General features: G+C 40.3%; 2 long non-coding RNA genes across 2 annotated transcripts; one reads left to right on the top strand and one right to left on the bottom strand.

Moving 5' to 3' along the window:
* The first annotated feature begins 649 nt into the window (after positions 1 to 649).
* Positions 650 to 10448, top strand: LOC146439326 (uncharacterized). Its single transcript, XR_014850753.1, has 2 exons — positions 650 to 877; positions 8766 to 10448. It is a non-coding gene; the product is annotated as an uncharacterized LOC146439326 (long non-coding RNA).
* Positions 10281 to 12301, bottom strand: LOC146439327 (uncharacterized). The gene is made up of 3 exons (XR_014850752.1): positions 11860 to 12301; positions 11348 to 11374; positions 10281 to 10402 (listed from the first exon to the last, which is right to left on the bottom strand). It is a non-coding gene; the product is annotated as an uncharacterized LOC146439327 (long non-coding RNA).
* Positions 12302 to 20948: the final 8647 nt, after the last annotated feature.

Raw genomic sequence — 20948 nt, forward strand, 5'->3', positions numbered from 1 at the left:
GTTTGTTCAGATGCTTCACAAAGAAGTTACATCAGACATGTGATGAGGAGTAGAAAGCAGAGGAAATAGAGATCTTTTTTCTCCAAATCTAGGCAGACAAGAGTGACAGATTACAGAATTCACAAGTGCCAACCAGGTCACATACTATCCCCCCAATCTATTGAGGGATTCTTCATCCACTAAACACAGTAAATACTCTCCTGGCAGGCAGAAATCTCAAGGTGCCATTTCAAGATGTTATGATACTTACAAACCTAAGTCACCAAGGATCTTCACACAAGAAACAGAGGTCAATGCCCTCTTGGCCTTTGCAGTTTATGATGGGTGTCATTTGCCTTTTTGTCTCTCATATGTTTGAATTTTATCACTTCCCCAGCGCACTAATTGTGTGTCTTTCCCAATGCAGTGATAGACCTAGAAGGTGAGTGATTGTTTCTTCTGACTAATACAGTATCAGCATAAAAACAAACCAGTGTTCTCAGATATGTTTTAGAAAGCGATTATCCCCATTTTGGAGGAGATTAAACTGAAGCACGTAGATGTTAAGCAATATGCTCACCTTTATGCATTTTGCCAAGAGGAAGAACACACCCATTAGTCAAACTGACTGAGTGCATTTCCTGCCTTCTGTATTCTGGTGCCAACTGACCTGAGCAATATCTAGTGACATTTTCTGACATCTGATTTTGCTTTTTACAGGCTTTTTTTTTTTTTTTTTTTATCCCTCACCGCCATAATTGTTTACTTGAAGTGTTAGATCTTAATTACAGTAAACATTTTTCCATTTCTGTACAGATGGGAAATGCACTGGGATAGAACTGGATGGTTTAAGTTCATCATCTGTTCATCTCTTGATAGAGATCAATATAGATTAGAGGTAAGTCTCTTTATCCATATTCATTTTCAAAACCCAAAATGATATGCAACAGATTTATAATTAAGCAGAAGTGATGATGTTTTTGTACAGCTTACCTAAATGGATTTGCCACGATGCATTAGAGTGGAAGCTATAAAACCCGACCAGATGTTGTATTCCCCCCTCCCGCTGTGTTGCAATTTGCATGAGAGTCCTACATTGTAAATAAGACTTGAGGTCAAAGTTTTCTAACCTGGGGATCTATTCTAAAAACCATGCTGGCTACCCAAATAAGATGTCTTCATTTACAGAGGCGATGAACAACCCCTGCTAGGAGTAAAATCTGGATTAAATTTACTCAGGGACTCGTGCACTGGAACACTGTGGCTGCTTTGGGTTCCTAAGCTTGCTGAACGAAGCTCTTTGTGCAGCTCCTGCCCTGTAGCCCAGACGTTTACATTTCTGCCACAAATAAAACCAGCTGAGTCACAACACTGCAAGGCCTATTTTACAAGTGAGCTGCAGCAGGGATCCTGCCCTGAGTGTTGCTCTGCTGCACCAATGCCAGCCCTCCCAAGAGACACACAGCTCCCCTCACTGTCCAGGCCACAGCCAGCTAGGTAAAACTTGGCACTTCTGCACAGCAGTACAGTGATTGCAAGATTTGCTTCCCACATTGCCAGATTTGAAGCTGGGATTGGAACTCACTCTGACTTTGTGGAAATACTTGATTGAAGGAAGGATTCAGCCTGAGACATAAAAAGACAGATTGCATCAAAGTGAACACAAAGCACCTGAGACTCAAAGAAATAAAGAAGTACTTCTGAGTTCAAGACCAGTACCAGCATGGGTGGCAAGCATTTCACCCTATTCACACAGTGAGGATGTGAGAGGACACTAACCCCATGATTCTCATCTCTCAGTTGGCAGAGCTGAGCAGAGAGAGACCTTGCAGGTGAGATCTTGTCCTCACCAAACGCAATGTGGGGTTTACCACTGGCTTTGGTGGAGTCAGCCTTTCACAACACCCTGTGCTTCACTCACAATGAAGTCACTGGGGTTATTCATGAGGCAGAGATACAAGAGATATCCCTCACATCATGCAAAAGAGTAGGCTTGAGCAAGGACCTGTTAAAATCAACATTACACAACAACTTCCATGGGGAGCTTCTTTTCTCCAATTATTAGCCACAGTGATTAAGTGCAGCAGGTGACTCACACACCTTACATTGCCCATCAACAACAAGAGACTTTTGGAGTCAGATAAATGCCTTTAAAGTGTATTATTTACCATATGTAGCTCACAATATTTTGAGCACCAGTAGCTGTGATGTGAATCATCTTGATGAACTGAAAATTTGTTGGTGCTTCGATTTTTTAAACAAACAGCATGCATAATAGCTCTTGGAAAGCACCAGCTCACCCCAATCAAGCAGTGAAGAATGATGCTGATGAGGAACTTTGACTCCACACGATAGGTTTCTAGCAGCCTGGCTTTACAGTGTGCTGCACATCCTGCACATCATCAGTGCAGCTCACACAATGAGCACAGAACCAAGGAAAAGCATCTTGCAGTGTATATGCCAAATTATCAGTTCCTGGAGTAAAAGGAGACAGTTATTTCTCAGTTCAGAGGTTTTTCCTATTTCCAAATAGCTCTTACAAAAACTGTCTTAATTTTTAAGCCCTCTATACTATTTATAGTATTTTCATTGATGCAAGCACTTTTAATGAACACAATGTACAAGGAAGAAATTTCTTATGAGTACTGGTTTCAAAGTAAGTGGGTATTTTGAAGAAACACCTGAATTAAAAAAAAAAAAAAAAGCCTAAGAACATCATTAGCACTTCCAGGCAGTTGTTTTTTTTAACTCTGTCCTTTAATCTCTTGGATTGATTGATGGAACATTTCTTGTTGTGAATAACTCAATGCCATGGAACAGTATTCCAACCACAGCTGATTATAAATTAACACTCATTTTAACTGATGCAGATAATCATGTCAATATCACAGCAAATACATTATAAAACATTACATATGGATGCTGTAATGTCAACATGAAGCTGAGAACTCCATTATCTTCCAGTACATCACTACCAACTAATTTCTAAGTATTTCATTATTGTTAAGACTGCATTCAGATTGCACAGAATAACTTGTTTCTTTTAAACAGTAGATGCAACACTTTTCTTAGGTATAATTAGCAATGAAAAGGAGGAAGATTTCCTTTTGCTAAGGGTATTGGAAAAAAAACAACTTCCCTGAACTCCCAGGATAGGCCATACATCCTACCTAACAAGCAAAGAGGGGAGGGAAAAGGACTAACAGAAGAGTGCTAAATAAGCTCCTTTTTTATATAGAATGAAAGGATAACATGGCTGCTCATAGCACTCTGGGCAACATCAGTTTGCCTCAGTTTCCCCTGCTTGGTGTTGTGAATGCCTGGCAGGGATATAACCCCTCTTTACATTACTGCCTTGCTTTTCCCTGTCCAGGGAGTCATCCTCACATATTGTGAGTTAACACAGTCCCAGAGTAAGGCAGCACATGCCGGTACATTCTTTTCCAGTCCTCAGAGCAAAACACTGCCTGTCATCTTTTTTTACCATAGTCCTCCTGCCTTCGTGCTGCAGACAGCTTGAGCTGCTGCAGGGCTCAGCCAGGGTTTTCTGCTCCTTTCCCTAGAGCTTTTTAATTGGTGGGCTTTAGATGTGCAAATGAGAGTTGCACTTTCCAGAGCAGAGCTACAAACACATATTTCATTCTTGAGATACTCTGATCCCTGCTCTTCATTCACAGAAATAACTGCAAGGTTTAAAATAAATGTAGACTCATCCTATTGAGCTAAAGTACTTTTGTATACATAACAAGATTCTGGCCTCACTTTTTTTTTTTTTTTTGTCAGTGACACATTAAAGGCTTATTTTTGATTAGACTTGATAGACACTAGTATAAAACTCTCATGTTATTTTAGCATCTCGTTTTTTTGGGGTTAGAGGAGAACTAACAAGGAACATTATTTAGGGAAATTCCTCCTAATATGAAACTGAAGTCCTACCCATATCATGTGTTTGTAGAGACTGACAGCAAACTACGCCATAACTCAAGATTTTCTCTATATAGTCTTACCTCATTTTAAGCCTAAACTTCAAAATGCTGCAATCGGAGCAATCAAAAGCTATCCAGAAAAGGCATTCCTAGTTATATTTGGAAGTTGATCTCTGCCATTAAGAAAATACACAGAAACTCTGTGAAGAGGAAGAGCACGTTAAAATAGCCTTAGCATATTATGCAATACATTTTCTTTGTATTTATGTTTCCTTCTAGTAGCTATGATGTTTTTTACTGAGAAATGAGCTGAAGCTTACATTTTTGAACACATAATTCAATACTCAATCCTGTTCCAAACCAAACTCAATATATAGCAGATATAGGTAATGCTGATCAGTTTTTACAGCCATGCCTGCTTCTTCAGAACTTTCAGGTTACTAGTTCCATCTTGAATGAAAACATACATTTTGTTGTATATTAGCAGATTTTTAAATACTCATTTAAAAAAAAACTCAACAACTTCCACCAGCCAATTTTGAATTATAATCTTACATAAAAGGATTTCACATTTGTCCCCAGAAAAAAGAAAACCTCCACAACTTGGTCTTTTCCAGCTGTGGTCCAGCCTGAGCCTGTTCACAACCATTAAGTAGGGCAATGTACATTTATTAATTCTCCCTGCTCCTCTCCCTTACTTTTTGATTGTCAGGTTTAGTCAGGCATAAAAATGAAGCTTTTGTGCCATCACAATGTCTCGTGATTTTTCATGTAGCACTTAATTTTGTTTGTCTACAGAAAATGATTGTGAAGTTAGGGTTTGTTCAGATAACAGGACATTTCACTCAGCCATCACATTTTGACATTTGATAAGTAATTAACTACAGGAAAGAACAGCTGTTAAGAAAATGCTTAGTGACAGCATGTAGATGATTTAAGGCCAATCCATGAACCTCATAAGTCCCATTTAAATATAAAATGTCATGAGATGCACAGTAAAAGAACCTGCATGTCTTTCCTTTGCAGTCTAACAAAGAATTAGCCTTCATCATCCTGAATAAATGAATGTGCCATCAAATACTCCTGTCATCTAGGATGGGAAGCTTAGAATGCTGCATCCTAAAGACCAACCTTTTGACAAATAGTAAACACAAAATACAATAAGTAATTATAAAAGAAGGGGGCTTACTGGATTTCTTTCTTAAATTTCAGCAGCATTTTCCCTAGCTTTTGTGTCATATTTTTTCTCATGTTGGTCAGCTAAAATAAACAATCAGATAGATCAATATTGGTATGTTTGAAATAAAAGTGGGTAGGAGGCTAAGTATAACTGTATGGATAAGACAGAGAAGAAGAAAAAAGAATGAGCAACAAGGGAAAAGAGTGACAGAGGTTGCAGATGATGAAAGAAAGCAGGTTTATGAATGAAAAGCATTCTGAAAAATCAGCTCTCCAAGACAGACCACAGTTTTGGCAGATCTCACATACACCATTACTGTTACTTGCATGGCAGATAAACCCCACTGATACTGATTCAGTGACCATTTAATGACTACCCATAAAAGCGGATTATTAGTTATCATAATATAGATGGGAAATTGAGAATTTTGCTTCTCTAAAGATACCTTCTTGAGGCTCTCCTTACCTGGACCTTAGCCACGACACTTAGGATGATATTAATAGATTTCTCTTGGCTCTTGAAGCATTTTGACCTCGGATGGCTGTGGAAGTAGGTAGAGTATGTGCCAACCTACAAACTAGTCAGCATATGCTGCACCCTGCCATTACAAATACTGCTAAAAATTCTACAACTGCTTCATTGATGGGATTCTAGGACAAGGATTCAGTTGCTGCTGGTTAATAATATTTATAATTAATACATGCTACCCTGTGTGTTTCAAAAGAGAAGTAAGAAAGAAGGTACAAGCACCTCAGTACCACACCCAATAGCCATCAATTGAAACTGCTTGCAGCAGCCTCACAGAAAAGTGGCCAGGCTTGCCATGGTTCTCCTACACTTGCAGAGACATTTCTATATGCATTTGGCATATTTAAATATCCTGGTCTCCTGGAGGGAGATAGGAACAAATCCTTTTAGCTGGATGTTGTGGGAACCACATGGGAATGGTTTGTAAATTATGCATGTTTTTTCCTTCACCAAAAAAAAGGCCAAATGGTCAGACAAGGTCAAGGGGGAGATTACTTTCTGCTTTTGGAACAAGGAAGAGCAAGAAGGTTTCCTGCTTCAGAAACTCAAGTTTCTGGTGTGCTGAGGAAAGCAAGCAGCAGAGCTACTGAGGCAAAACAGCTATGGACATAATCCACAGGACATAATCCATAATCCACACCACTCAAGTGGTAAAACAAACATTGCAGTGACCAAGCACTACAAAAAAACCAAGCTTCAGAGCCTGGCAGAAAGGGACTGCAGTGCTTGAGGCAGAAGCTTTACAGGCATGAGAGTCATAGCTGACCCCCCGAGCTGCAGCCTGTCCCTGCTGGGTGGTAGCAGCCTGAGCTGCTGGGGCAGCACTGATGTGACCCTCAGCAGCAGCTGCAGGGCTGTCCTGAGGCCAGAGACCTGGTCAAGCTTTCAGTGATGAGCAGAAGGGAAGGGGAAAAGCATAATCAAACTGGTCTTTGGAGGCCCATGATCCTTCTCACTGAGCTAAACCACTCATAAATATTGTGATCTTGGGCCCTTGATTTGTAAATTTAGAAAATTTGTCCTGGGGATGTTTAAGTAAAGGTGATTGGTGATAAGTGGGAAAGGCCCTTCCTGACACAGTCAGGACCTCAGAAAGAAATCCCAGGAGCCCTTAATCCTGACAGTCACAGACCCTTGAAATCATCACTGTTAAAAGACTGTTGGGGGGGGCAGGTGGGGAGTAATTAAAAGAATAATAGAAATGCTGAAGTATCAAAGAGAAGTTCATATATGTGAAGCAGCTGACATTTAGCAATAGACCTGAGATTGCTAATAGCAGAGAGCTTTCTCCTAACAGTTAATACCAGGATAAAGAAAAACATCTGGAAAGTAGGACGTGTGTATATTCTGCTATGTTTATAATTCAGAATTAATACAGAACACAGAGTCATTGCTTTTTCAAAATCCTTTTCCTGACCGTAACTGTATTTTAAGCCATTCCCAGGATGTTGACATGCATTTATGAAATTGAAAAGCTAGCCCCCACACATAGTGGCACTGCACTAGTGCATCAGTTTGTGTCATTATGATGATGATGATGATGATGAAATTCAGAAGGGGAGCAGTTGCTTATGAGATTACTTAGGGCATATGATCAAAAAGCTCAGCACAGATGCCATTTATAACTACTTGTTAGCTTGAGGTCAAATGAGAACATTTCTGGCACAAAACAGCTACACAGGCAACTAAACAGAAAGTGTAAAGGTGTTCTCCAAATCAGCAGCCAAGGAGCTCTAGTTTATCCATAAAGCACTCCAGATTCTGGCTGAAATTCCAAGGCTGCAAGTACAACTTTAGAGGTGTTAGAGAGAGTTTGCTGCAAATTATTGTATAATAGCAGTATCTGTATCTCATTAAAGGAGTTGCTGTTTATTCAGAATGGCTCTCCTACCAAAATAGGGTACCTGGCACAGAACAGTTAATGAGATCCTAAAGGATTTTCAAATAAAAGGTTAGCTTTTACTTAAATGAGAGCATCTGTCCCATGATAATTGATATTAATACAATCCTTTGCTATATTTTCAAATAAACACTGAGGAACTGTAGTGATGCTTATTTTTTTTCTTAAAAATACTATTTTATCTAGAATTATAAATATGGCAAGGCATAGATAACTCAGGATAAAAAAAACCCTTTTCATCAGATATCTAGAATTTAATAGCACCTTAAGATTGTTCATCAGCAAATAGATTCAGCCCAAAAAGGTAAAAGGGCTCTCTATCTACTGTAAGAAGTACAGCCAAGACTATGGCTGAGTTAGGTATGACAGACACAGGGTAGAATATACACAAGCATTATCACTGCTGATTCTGGTTTTAAAAAGTGAATTAGCAGCTGTAATAAATTAATCCTCACTTCTGTAGTAATAACTGTGTATACATGTTTTCCCAGAGTCATTCCCAAGTACATGGCAGCTCTCAGGATGCATGTGTTAATATTCTGCTTATAAATTGTAAGAGGGGCCTTGTTAGCTATAGCTCCAGTTCACCCTGTCTCATTACTGTAAACTTCTCCTAGTGAAAGATGACAGATCCTCAGATCTCATAAAAAGCCTTGGAAGGAGCATGTTGTCCTTGATACATACCTAGTTATGCCAAGCTTGAGGAGGTCCCAAAAATGCAAAAAGGCTTGTTGAGGGAAGCAACACCCACATTTTCATATTTCAGCTGACATCCAGCTGAGTGCTCTCAGCAGTGTTGTTTTCACTTTTTTGTTGTGCTGGGGGAAGAGCAATCTGCCAGGGCTCAGCCTACTCACTGCCTTCTCTCTGCCAAGTCTGTTCCACAGGGAATATGTGGGCAGCAGCCCCTCAGCTGTCCAGGGGAGCAGGGCTGCCGTTCAGCCAATCCCTTACATGCCCCTGTCCTCAACTAGCGGCTGCACAGAGGGCATTGTGCCACAGACACACCATTAATAAGTATCAGGGACTAGTTTTCATCAGACCATATCGATTTTTGAAGCACAGTAAGTCTTTTCAGTTTCAGAGCAAAGACTGCCAGCGTGGGCTGCCTGGTTATAAAGTTAATTAGGAGAAAATGTCCAGTAAGTTTTGACATTTCACTCACTTCATGAATTATCACCTTCCTTTATTTCAAGCAGCCAGCCGGAATCACTTGCTGTTAAACTGATGGTTTTCCTTTTATGGTTTACAGATTTTGTGGCTAATTGTGAAGAAAACCATTTTTGGAATGCCTGGGCAGTACAAGCATGAATCACAGCAGCAAGCCATTGCTTCTGTCTCCCAACATGTATCATGGAACTATTTTCTTCCATCCCTTTTGTAGTACAGTACATTCTACATTATGAATCATTTTCACACAAAAATAGAAACAAGTGATGACTATGTTCACTTCACAACAGAGAAGAAAGAACTGGCATCCCATAATTAAATTGCCAGGTTTAGTGGTGTTGTAACAAATTGCTGCACAGACGGCCTTGAGTGTCAGCTGTACAGATTAATAGACCCCTGAACATGTGTTTCCCAACAAAATACGATTTTTAAAAAGTCAGATTCTGGTCTTCGGGGAAGATCCAAAATAACACATCGATTTTTAGTGCCATTCTGGATGTTGCAACACTGGTAATGCCATACCTAAAAGCAAAATGAAATGCTACCCTTCACAACACTGAGATAGATGCCTACCATCCCTGTGAAGGGAACAAGGGGAACAAAGCACCTGGGAATTGGACATGCAGTCTGTGGTGTTCTGGGGTGCACAAGGTGAGATGCTTCATTCAGGAGGTGTTTTGACCATCTCTTCCACCAGTCCTACCTGTGTCACACTCTGGTGCTGCTGAGCTGTGTCTCCCAGAGATGAGCCACTTGGAGCCAAGAGCATAGCTCTCAGTAGCAAAGTGCCAAACCTGACCTAGTAATCCTGCTGGGAGGCTGGGATTATTGACTCATGCTTATTGCCCCCCTAACATGGCTGCTCCGCTTCTCTCCAGACTAGAGCACATGCCTGCTTGGGATGTGGGCAGAGAAAGCCTCAGCCTTCCTGCAGAAGATCATGTAGGGATTCTTGTCATTACCCAGCTCGGCCCACAACAGATGTCCATTTTGTGAAGCATTGTAATGACTGGAGACTTTGCCATTTTCCAGCTGCTCTCTGCAGTTATACTTGCATTTTCAATTTAGCAGATTCAGTCAGGTAAACTGAGGACACCAGCTTTTAAATCCCAGTCTCCCTGTCTGAAGTGACTGCCCCTTCTGTAACACTGCAGTGGTAGGGTAACTTGAGCATTCTTCAGTGAAAATATATCAAGCTGCAGATTTGAGGTCTTTTTTTTCCCCCTTTACTGGGAAGAGTGTGACTAGAGGGCAATTCAGTGGGGCACCAAACGCACAGATGGGAAGTATAGTTACACAGGTTGGTATTGCCTGTGCAGTGATAGCTGACAATTTAATAAACAGCATACATAATCTATTGAATGAAGTAACAAAATGGAGCTGCAGTGGCCTTGAGCTTGAGCTCTTGCAGTAAATCAGGAATTGTATTACAGAGGCCAGAGAAGTCATGCTACTACTGAAGCAATCAGAGTTGGCCTCAATACTGAAAGGGCTGAAGGCGTTTTAAATTTTATGGAATTGTCATTTAAGCAAGAAGGAAATTTTACAGATAATTTTTTTCTGCCACATAGAGCTGATATGCATCCAATGCACTCACTCCTGTTTTCAGTAGCAGAAATATTCATCTGTTGGCTCATCTACAGTCTGAACTCATCTCAGCCACACCGCCAAAACACACCTCCTTGTAAATCTAGCAGATACTCTTAGTTCTTTTAAACCCTTACAAGGAAAGAAATAAAACATTCTTTATCTTGTCTATTTTTTAGAGGATGGTTAACATATATTGCTTCTCACTATGCATACCAGAAACGACCTTCAAGATTGAATAGTCACAAAAAGAAAGCTAAGGTGTTTTAGTAGCCATCTGAACATATTTTGGCCGTAAATCCTATAAATATGAGCTGATGTGTTGCCTCTTTTTTTCAGCAGCCATCTCATTGCCATTAAAAAGACAATTTCTGCAATACAGTTCTTGGCAAGCTGTGCTTAAAAAACCAATGCCCCGGTGTGCCAGAGTACAAAAGCCACAAGCCTAAGTCGTGAGGGTAACAGGACCTCCCACACCAGCTGAGATGAAATTGCTGTTGATTGTTAGGGTATTAATAGATGAGCTTATCACACCTTTTTGTAATAATTTAAGGAGTTGCTAACACCATATTTGTGGTTGCCATGCTCACAGTGAAGTCAAGAGAATATAATCAGTGCCTCAACGGCTTCAGTGTGAAGTCTGTTGGTTTAGCTTAAATTTCACTTCACCTGCAGTTTAAAGCAAGAAGCAGACTGTGGCAATAAAGGAGCTGGGGTGGGGCACACCTTCTGTTCTGCTAGTTTTGCTGTGAAAAGAGGCAACTTCCAAGACAGGAGTAGGCTCAGTAAGTGGGGGAGGTAACTTAGTGGCCACCACAGAGATATTAATTGGATTTTGTTTAGCAGTGCCTCTGGTCTCTGGCAAGTTCAAGTTTATTTAAATAAGGCAGCCCCTCATGGCTCTCTGGATCACCAGCTCAGCTAGTGCTAAGTTGATTTGAATTACTTCTCATGTGCTCAGGTCACACATAGAGCTCCTATGCCTCAGCCAACACATGGCAATTTATGTACATGTTTTGCATTTCAGATGGCCATGCATATTTTATTAGTGGAAATATTCATTTGCATAGTACTTACTGAAGTAAATTTTTGAGGTCTTCAGGACTGCAGAACAAAACAAACCACCTGGATTGAAAAAAGAAGCAATTATGGTGAGCTGAGGCACTGTTGACACTGTTTCTGTTTTATCAATGATTTCTATCAGTTTTTACTTCAAAATAACTGGTTTTCATTATGAACACACTCAGGCAGTGTAGCCAAATTTACTGTAAAATGAAGGACCTGTGCACATGACAGGGCACAAACAAGCCAGAATGTTTTTCTTCAAAATGTTGGATTTTAGATAGCTCTGGTCTAAAAAGATCTGTATCCAAAGCTGTGTCTGCAGAAGCAGAAGCCCTGTTTTCCAGATGTTGAGTGAGGATAGCCTCTAATGTAAATTAATGTTTACATCCCAGTTCAGGAAAGTTTGTGCTTGACTTTTAGCACAGGCTTCAGCCTCTTACTCAAGTTAATCACACACTTAATTGTTGTATTGAACGGGGATGAAATCAAGCATATCCTTAAGAATATACTGTATCAGGACCTACCCCATAGATGGTCAAGACTGAGGGCTTGATTCAGGTACTACTGATATTAAAAGGAGACTTCAGTGGACTTTAGCTGAAGCATATAAATGGGAGTCACAGGTGTGCTTCAATGTTGACATACATAAATCAGTTTTCCTATCACATAATTTTCATCTGATTTACTTGCATGCAAATCTGGGAGCTGGAAGAGAGCTGAGGGCTTAATGTCCTGCTGTACTGTTAATACCCTGGAAGAAAAAGTCAGCACAGACATCAGGATCACAGGACTTTCAAGCTACCAATTCTTCCCAGACTTCCACATGAGGAAGAAGAATATGGTGGAACTGAAGGTAGAAACTGACTCACAAGTATAGCCCATCCTTTTGCATAGGTATCTTTCAAGGTTCTGATCTTGCTTAAACACAGCTCCCCATAAGCTAAGATGCCAATGATTTTCTAAAGCACTAATCAAATAATTGCACTAAACTGCTCTGTAGAGAATGTTTGGGGGAAAAAGAAACACTTTTAAGATAAAAATGAAGACCTACGTCTTCAAACAAAAATGGAAGAATTATAAATGGTAAATAGCCAAAAACCTCTTTGGTAAATTAATTTAAATTGAGCTGAGACTGTCAGATTTATTGCTATGGGTAGCTTGACTGAATGGCTCAAAATTCATATGCCACTTTTGTTTTTGTCTCCACATTACTGAGATTGCTGTGCTGTGCCAAATAGCAAGGAAGCCTGGACAAGAATTTCCTTACTAGGATCTACTTTGAGGCTGCAGGTTAGCAGAGGAGACAAAGCCTCACCAAGATGAGTGAATTAGAATATACACAATTCATGAGCAACATTAAGGATCTGAACCAGGGCAGTTTTCTGCATGGCAACAGGTTCACATGGGCTGTATTCAACAGCCTTCTATAGGTGCATTGAGCAGCCTTCTAAGCTTCCCTGAAGAGGTAAAATCTCTGTTCAAGAGGTGAAGAGCTTTTTTGCTGGGTGTCTGTCACACTAGACAGCCTCCTGTTCCCTACGCTATCTCAAGCACAAAGAGTCAGGACAAAAAGTACTGTCCACAAGGACAGTCAACTTTTGAACAGTGGAGTGAAAAGCACCTCTGTTTGTTGGCAAAATGAAGTTATCTCACAATGAATGTGGACCCAAAAAGGTCAGAATTGCTGGAATTCAGAGAACAAACACACACTCTGTATTTTGAATAGAAAATAAGATCAAGAGGATGGAAGAGCAGCAATGGCTGTGCTTTTCACAAAAATTCAGAAGGTAAGTATGTAGGTATATTTGGGGATTCCTAGCATCCACAAAGGGGAGACTGGTGGTGAAAACTGAAGAAAGGAAAAATATGCAAAAATGTGTACCTTTAACTACAACACTCAAATGTCTACCTGGGGGAATTAAAAAAAACCAAAAAACAACCTACTTCTTGTACATGAGATTTGTGAAAGCACAAAAGCAATGTATTCTGAGGAACAGATTTTAAATCTCAGATGAAGCAGACATTACAGGTCATGTACTAGCATCAAAATAATTCCTAGAGCCTCCACCCACTCATACTTTGAAAGCAAGCCACAGCTATTGTTTCTTGTATGTACATAAATGCTTACCTCGTCTTTAAGGCATAAGGCATTGGGATTTCTTCAGGATGTTTTCAAACAAGTATGTTGCTAGCATTTTCCCTGTCATACCTCCAAAAATAGGAAGAAAGGACACAGAAGCACTCAGTAGCAAGATAGGAGCTTGTGGTATACAGATAGATAGACAACCTTCCTCTGCCTTCTCCTTTGAAGCTATGTGTGGGCTCCACTTGTTGAGCTGGGCTTCCTGAAGGCAATCTCACACTCCATAACTACCTACTATTAGCATTGGCTGATTGAGCAGGTAAGTTGAGTTTCTTGTGCAGTTTATTCTTGGAAGGCAGATTGGAAATGGAAACTCTCAATTTGTCTTTATTTTAATTATAATTTAGTCAAAGACTGATGAAAGCACAAACCAATACTGCATCCTAACTGTTCCATCAGTAGAATTATTTCATCAGTGAAATTATAAATAGATTCTTAATTCTGAAAATTATTGAAATAGCAAAACAATCCAGAGCTATGGACATGTTTAAAAGCTAAGAGAAGTCTCAAGTCTGAAAAGGCTAGTGTTCCCCAGAGTTGTACTAGATAAGCAGGGAAATTTTGCCCTTTGGGATGATTGGCAAGGTAAAGTCTGCCCTTCCCCTCTGAGGAAAAAAGGCCCAACTCAAGTGGAGGACACCATTTATGAGTCCTTTCATCCTCCTATGCTAACAGTGATTTGATGTAACTACCACCATTTTTGGTGAAAAGAGGCTACTTTGGCTAGGTGCAGAAGAAAAGGCTGGATGAGGGCTGAAGACATAAACATACACATTTGAATATTGGGTGCCTTTTTCCCATGCTTCTGATAGAAAATTTAATTGCATCAGATGTTCTCTGAAAACTGCCAGTTTGCTTAAGACTGTTCAGCAAATTACATAGCTGCTTGCCTACACTTCAGAGAATGCAAGGAGGTACTTTTCTCTCAAATGCAGAGGAGGAACAAAGTCTCAGGATTGATGATACTTCAGTCTGCTGCACAAGCAAATGACTGATTTTAATTATTTTCTAACTGCTAACATGGAAGCAGACTTATCCTCAGACAGAGGCAGCCAAGAAAGTAAGGACCATGCATATGAGCCACTTTCCCCGTTTTCCCCAATTCCACTGCTGGTGTAGTGAAGATACTTTTTAAGCAGAGAAAAGCAGCAAAAGCATTTTATGTGTCTCTTCAGTAGCCAAAGAGAATTTATCAGAATCTTGGCGATAACACCCATGTTCCAGTGTAATTTATGCCAGATAAATGATGAATCTACAGCATGGAAATTTAGGGACCTCCAGCTTGGACCACATGAAGATTTCTTCAGGGTATGTGGAGATGGGTCTCCTTAGCTAATGCTTCCTCAGGGAAAGGCAGAACATGGGCAAATTCAAGGGAAAGAAAAAGCTGATAGAAGGAGATTATTTTGTTGCATTCCTTCCAAAGCCCAGCAAAGAACCACAAAAGGATTTTAAAGGCTTTTAGGGAAGCTACTGCCTGCAGAAACCCCCACAGCATCAATCCAGTTGTGCTGCTATGGTGGAAAGGGTTGGAAAAGCTAGCAGAGAGGCGTAACTTCCCTTCATGATTAGCCTGGGCATCACAATCCATTTCAAAAACGAAAACTTGTCCTAGTGGTAGAACAATGAATGGTTAAAACAACACGAATTGCTAAAGTGCTCCTTTGCTCTTGGCTTTCAGACAAACTTGCAAACTAGCTTGTTAATCTGCCTGGTGGGGATGACTTCCTCAGAGTCAACAGAAGACAATCGTCTAATACTTTTTATCTTGGCAGCTTTTAAAAGTGCAATGTATGTATAAATAAATGCCAATATTAATTCCATGGAAAAATGCCTAGCATTCTCCAAGTTGAAAATGCAAATAAATTATGCAGTGTCTTAATTCTACCATCTTTAAAAGCCAGAAACATTCTAATTACATATTGCACTGCTTTGTGAATCAATTCCAAATTATTGGAAATTGTCACACATCCTAATCCATTAAAAAGCTTTATTTTTAGCATATTCAAGACCTTTTGAATCCCTGTAAAGACTACACTGACCTTAGAGCTTTAGGGTAGACTTTAAATTATGATTTTTCCTAGTCTGTGTGACTAATTTGGCAGCAATAAAAGACTCTGCATTTCCACTTCAGATACAGGGAGCTTCAAAGATCTTTCAAAGGCTTCAGGTATAATTAGTGTTTGAAAACCAGTATTTATTTAATAGAAAAAAAATGGTAGTCAGAGTCTTAGAGACCTTAAAAACAGAGGGAACTGTGAAACCCCACAGCCTTCCTGGGGTTGCAAACAGTTCAGAAATCATGACAGAGCAGGAAGATGGGAGAGCTGATCCTCTTTTCCCCCTTTTATTTCAGAAGCTGTGTATTTTAGCAGGGTAAAAAACACTCTCTACTTAGTTTTAAAAAAAATTAGCTCTCACTCCAGAAACAGACAGCTTTCCTGCAATGCTGGAGACACAAAGCTAGCAGAAATTCCTTCTCCCAAGGGCCGTCAGTAGCACTTTTCCGGCTGCCAAGAGCACATGCCATTTAAGAAGGTACCACAGGACCAGGGATGTGCTGCTGTGATGATACAGTTAGCAACTATCCAAACTTGGAGCCTGTCAGACCTGGAAGGAAGGGGAATACCTGTCTGACCTCTGAGGGGTTGCCTTGGCTCACGGAACCAGCCAGCACAAGATGGTGATATCTGAATGACTAAGGGAGGGGTACTGAATGGAGAGCTGGTATTGTTTGCTGATCAAGGTGTCAATTACTACTGATAAAAGTACTGGTTTACTAATAGGCAAGTTTAACTCCTGAGCAAGTACATGCCTACCTAAAGGTCTGATCTGCAAGATGAGGATTATGCAACTGGAACAATCTAAATACTCAATTCCAGCGGTGGGGGCCATTAGAAATGTATGAACCCAGCTACAACCCTTGCCATTTGAGAACACCCTGCAGGAGCAAGGCAGATGTTCCAGCCCTAAGGTGTTGCCAATATTCAGAAAGTAGTGGTGGATTCATGTTACACCAATTAGACATTTGCATCAAACTTTTGTCTTCCTCCCATGCTGTTCTCCTACTTTTATAATCTTTCACCCCCTTTTCCATCTTTTTTTTTTTTCCCCACTCTTATTTCCTGTTCAGCTGTGCCTAAAAAAGCCAAGTATCAGTGTGCAGTTGCTACATGACACTGCATGACATCCTGTTTTTATGGCAAGATCTTCGAGCCGGAACTATCTGCTACTCTGCATGCATACAGCACCCAGTAAAAAGGAGACCCACTCTTCAGCAGCCTGAAGCTGAAACTCTCAATGAAGTCACCAAGTTATTGTGTCACATGCAACCGGAGTTGTGCAGAGAATGTGTCTCATCTTTGGGCTAGTACCATTAAAATCATCTTTACTGAATCTTCTATGTGCAAAGGTGTCCCAGTTGATCTTTTCAACAATTTCTTGAACAGTATCTCAGGACTCTCGAGTTTAGGACACTGAAATGAATGACCTCTTCTCCATAGTTCTTATTGAAAATGCCATAGGAAGTATTTTGCTAAGGAGCAACTAGGTGAGAGCCAGTTTCAAAACTATTTACATCATCTGAAGATGACACTACAACATCAGACTTGAAACTGTACAATTAAGGTCCCCATCCCTACTCCAGTAATTTTTTTCTATGTTTTCTTTGCAACCTCAGTGTAAGTCCTAAAAAGCCTTTTTTTTAAGTGTATAGACAGCTATCAACAACTGAATTCTTCAAAAACAGTAAATAGATAATCTGACAAGCTGTGACTATTCTTGTAGAATTTTTTTTCCAAAACCAGAAACTGGAGCAGATAGAAGCTAGTTCTCCTCATTCCAATCACAAATCTGTACTTGTGATTAATGTAGATATAAAAAGAGATCTCTCTTGAATTCTCCCTCATCTCTTTGTCCCAAAGATGATTTGATCTCCTTTTCAAGGTTCTGTTAAGCATAGGTTTAAAATGCAGGGTTTTTTTTAGAATTGTCCCTTTTGGTTGAACATGACATCTTTTTTCTTTATATTCAGATTGCATCCCCCAGCATATTCATATACATTGCCATCTCAAATACCTACTATTCTTGCTTGGTAAAAAAAGATTACTTGTCAAGATTCATTTTTTACAGAAGTTTTGCTGAGCTGAAAGACTTTTCAGTTAAAAACAATCATTTAAACAGAATTAAACTTCCTTAATTGTCCATTACGGCATGAAGACATCAGTAGAAAAGCCATTTTTAAAAACAGTGTTTGAAGGAGAAATTTTCAAGTGTCTCTAGTATTTCCCACCCACCCCCACTGGAAATAGCTGGCAGTGAGATTAATCTTGAACTATGGGAGCTCCCCTTAGTTACTCAACAGCTAGCAAACCAGTTTTTCTCTTAACTGGACCAATTCCAACAACCACAGTGTAGTCACAGAAGTGACACACATAAATGCAAGAAAGCAGTAATGTTACTACTTGTCATGCCCAGGTTGTTGGCAAGCAATTTCCGAGAGTGGCCCACTCCAACAGAGTAGCACAGAGCTGCCTTACCCCTGAGAGCCAAGTCTTTAGAGACCAATGGCTCAAAGTCTAAACACCCAGAGTGTGTTGCCTGTAGTGAGGCCATCAGCTGCACTCCTGTATTACCTGCTCATCTACCTTCTGAGCTATAGTATCACCCAAATAATAAGACTGATCTTATTAGCAGGCCCTTAATCCTCACTAACCTCCTCCTTTAGTCATTAGCTATCATTAATTTATTAAATGTTATCCTAAGAGACTGCAAATTGACCAGCTACTATTCCTCATCCACCCATGTATTTCCCCCATCAAAACTCCACAGCCACAAGTGATTAGGCAAGTTTTTTCTGGACAGGTCACATACAACCTTGAGGTACACAGTGTCTTAGTCCTGTCTGGTGATTCCTAACACTACTAGGATGAGTTAAAGACCTACTCAAAAACTTACCAGGCTGTAGCATGTAACTGGCCATCCTCCTTCACTGGAAGGATGACCATATGAAGGCAGGGTTGGACACAACAGTAAGCCAAGGAAGATAGCAGGGGCACTTCTACTGAGAAGCATTTAGCTTGGCACAAACCTCTTGAGATCACCTAGACCAACTTCCTGCTCAAAGCAGGATCTGCTGGAGACATTTGTGCACCACCTTGCCAGCTGGGTTTTGAATCTGCAGATTCCACATTTGTGTTTTACCGCTTGCTGTAAAAAGTGTTTTCCCCTGCTCTAAGTATTTTCAAATGCCCATCTTCCCTTACCAGTGGTGCTATTAAGATCAATCTGGCTGCCTTCATTCCCTCCCATCAGGGATCATCAATAGGATATCCCCCTAGACCTACACATTAAGTCAGAAGGGAGAAGTCTTTGGACCTCAGGTCTCCCGCCTCAATGTCCAGCTTGGACTAAAACACCACCACAGCTGTTTTAATGCACTGTTGTGCCTCAGAGGCTTTTGTTTTAGCTGGAACAGAACATGAGAACCTCCACCATATCTGACAGGATGACAGATTGCCTCTTGTAAAGCTAGCAGAAGCTCAACTTGAAATTTCAGAGTGTTCCTACACACACACATACATCCAGAAATTTGCCTAGAGTGACCCACGGCCTGTTTCACAATCACAAAAGAACCTGCAAGTGCATCTCAGCCAAAAGGTTAATGATCAATGCCATTTGGCTTCTACCACATGTGACTGACTGTACCTCAGAAGACATTCTTCCATTAGCAGAAAGTACTGAAATCTACCACTCCCATTCTGCAATTAAAGAATTAAGTAAACAGGACTGGACGACTTCAATTACTGACCTAGGAATCAGGCATTTCATTTATGCAACAGCAACATGCACACTCACCCCACACAAAACCAGCAGCTTTGACTTCTGTGACTTAAAACACCCCAAGCAGGGAGCAGCTAACACAACTGTAAATAAAAGTGGCCTTCTCACACATTCTTCATACAGCCATTTTACCAAAGGCAATTCTCTTGGCCAAGGCAGTCTTTCATGATCCTTGTGGGTCCCTTCTAACTCAGAATATTGGGATATTGTGATAATGGAGAAGGTCCCCCCCTTTCACCTTAGATGTTTCCACATGCATGCTGAGCTGTACCAGAACACTGAATGGGTTGACAGTGATTCCCAGACTACTGAAAGTCAAGGCACCAGCCTGGCTAAGCTAAAAATTTCTTGTCAGATCTCTGTTTGCATTACTTACCTATAAAAATGAGACTACTTCCAATACTCCAGCAATTCAGGATCCCAAGTAGTTGTTCTGATGGTTCTGTAAAATTCTTCTCCACCTGTGCCATCTAAAGTATCTGTCTTGCCCAAGCTCTTAGGGCACAGGGATGAAGACCGGCTAGGAAGTGTTGGTTTGATCACTTATTTTGTAGAAGGCAAATCTTAACCGCTAGGAAATTTAGACTGCATAAGCTTCCTGAATCAGGCTGCCAGCACACAAACAACAGTTCTAAGGATTGTTGGTGCTGGCTATTGAAACACTTCTAACAAGCCTCTGCTGGAAAACCAATAGAGCTGTTCATAGTCCTCCGAGAGCAGAGCTTTAAATCAGTGATCATAAAGAATTAAGAGTTCCTGAACTCAGACTGAACGGCTGTCCTAATTTTATATGCTCAATGTAATTATAAATACATCGAAGATGATTGAAACAGTTTTAAAACATTAGGTAATTGCTCTGCTGGGTCCAGTGAGGGTAACCACAGGCAGGGGCCAATGCTCTGTTTAAAGGCCATCAGAACCCCAAACAAGATAACCATATCACATATGTACAGTCAAGTCAGTTGTTGCCAGGAGAGTAGAGAGGCAATGGGCACAAGTAGCCTCTGGCATTCTTTAAGAGTTCTTGGATTTGTCCTCTGTAGAAGCCAGGTTTGTCTTCCACTTAAAAAAAAAATAAATTAACCTTGACAAAAAAGTAGTGCTAGAAGCACAATCATGCTCAACAAATTCTCATTAACAAATGAGAATGTTTTCCTTCTGTACTGTGAGCTGACTGCATCCTGAATGCCAACTCAGACATGGCAGTTTCAGAAAAGCCCAAGTGTGAGACTAAGTTACCCCGATGAAGCAGCTGACAGGGAATAAACTCCAAAATAATTAAAAGAAAGCAAACAGGTTTAGTTGTCTGAACAAGGAATTTTAATTTTAGGTCAACTATTGAACTAGGTCAACATCCAGTTCACAATGTCTACAGATAGTGGGCATAGCCAGTCACTACGGTAAGTTTATTGAAGCACCAAGCTCCACACAAGACTGTAAAATACATTTTAAACTATTAGTAAGAAAGCTTCTTCAAGTCAACAATACTATTAAGGGCCAGAGTTTAAGGACTAAGTTTTCACCTTCCAAGCTATTTTAAGACAGCCAATCCATTGCGTAAGCAAACCAAACTGCTACATACTGAAACACAGAGCAGCAACTGCATTGAACAATTCCTGTAAATAATTC

This window comes from Lichenostomus cassidix, chromosome 3 (genome assembly GCF_008360975.1).
Source record: "Lichenostomus cassidix isolate B80296 chromosome 3, HeHo_3.0, whole genome shotgun sequence".
NCBI classification, from domain to species: domain Eukaryota; kingdom Metazoa; phylum Chordata; class Aves; order Passeriformes; family Meliphagidae; genus Lichenostomus; species Lichenostomus cassidix.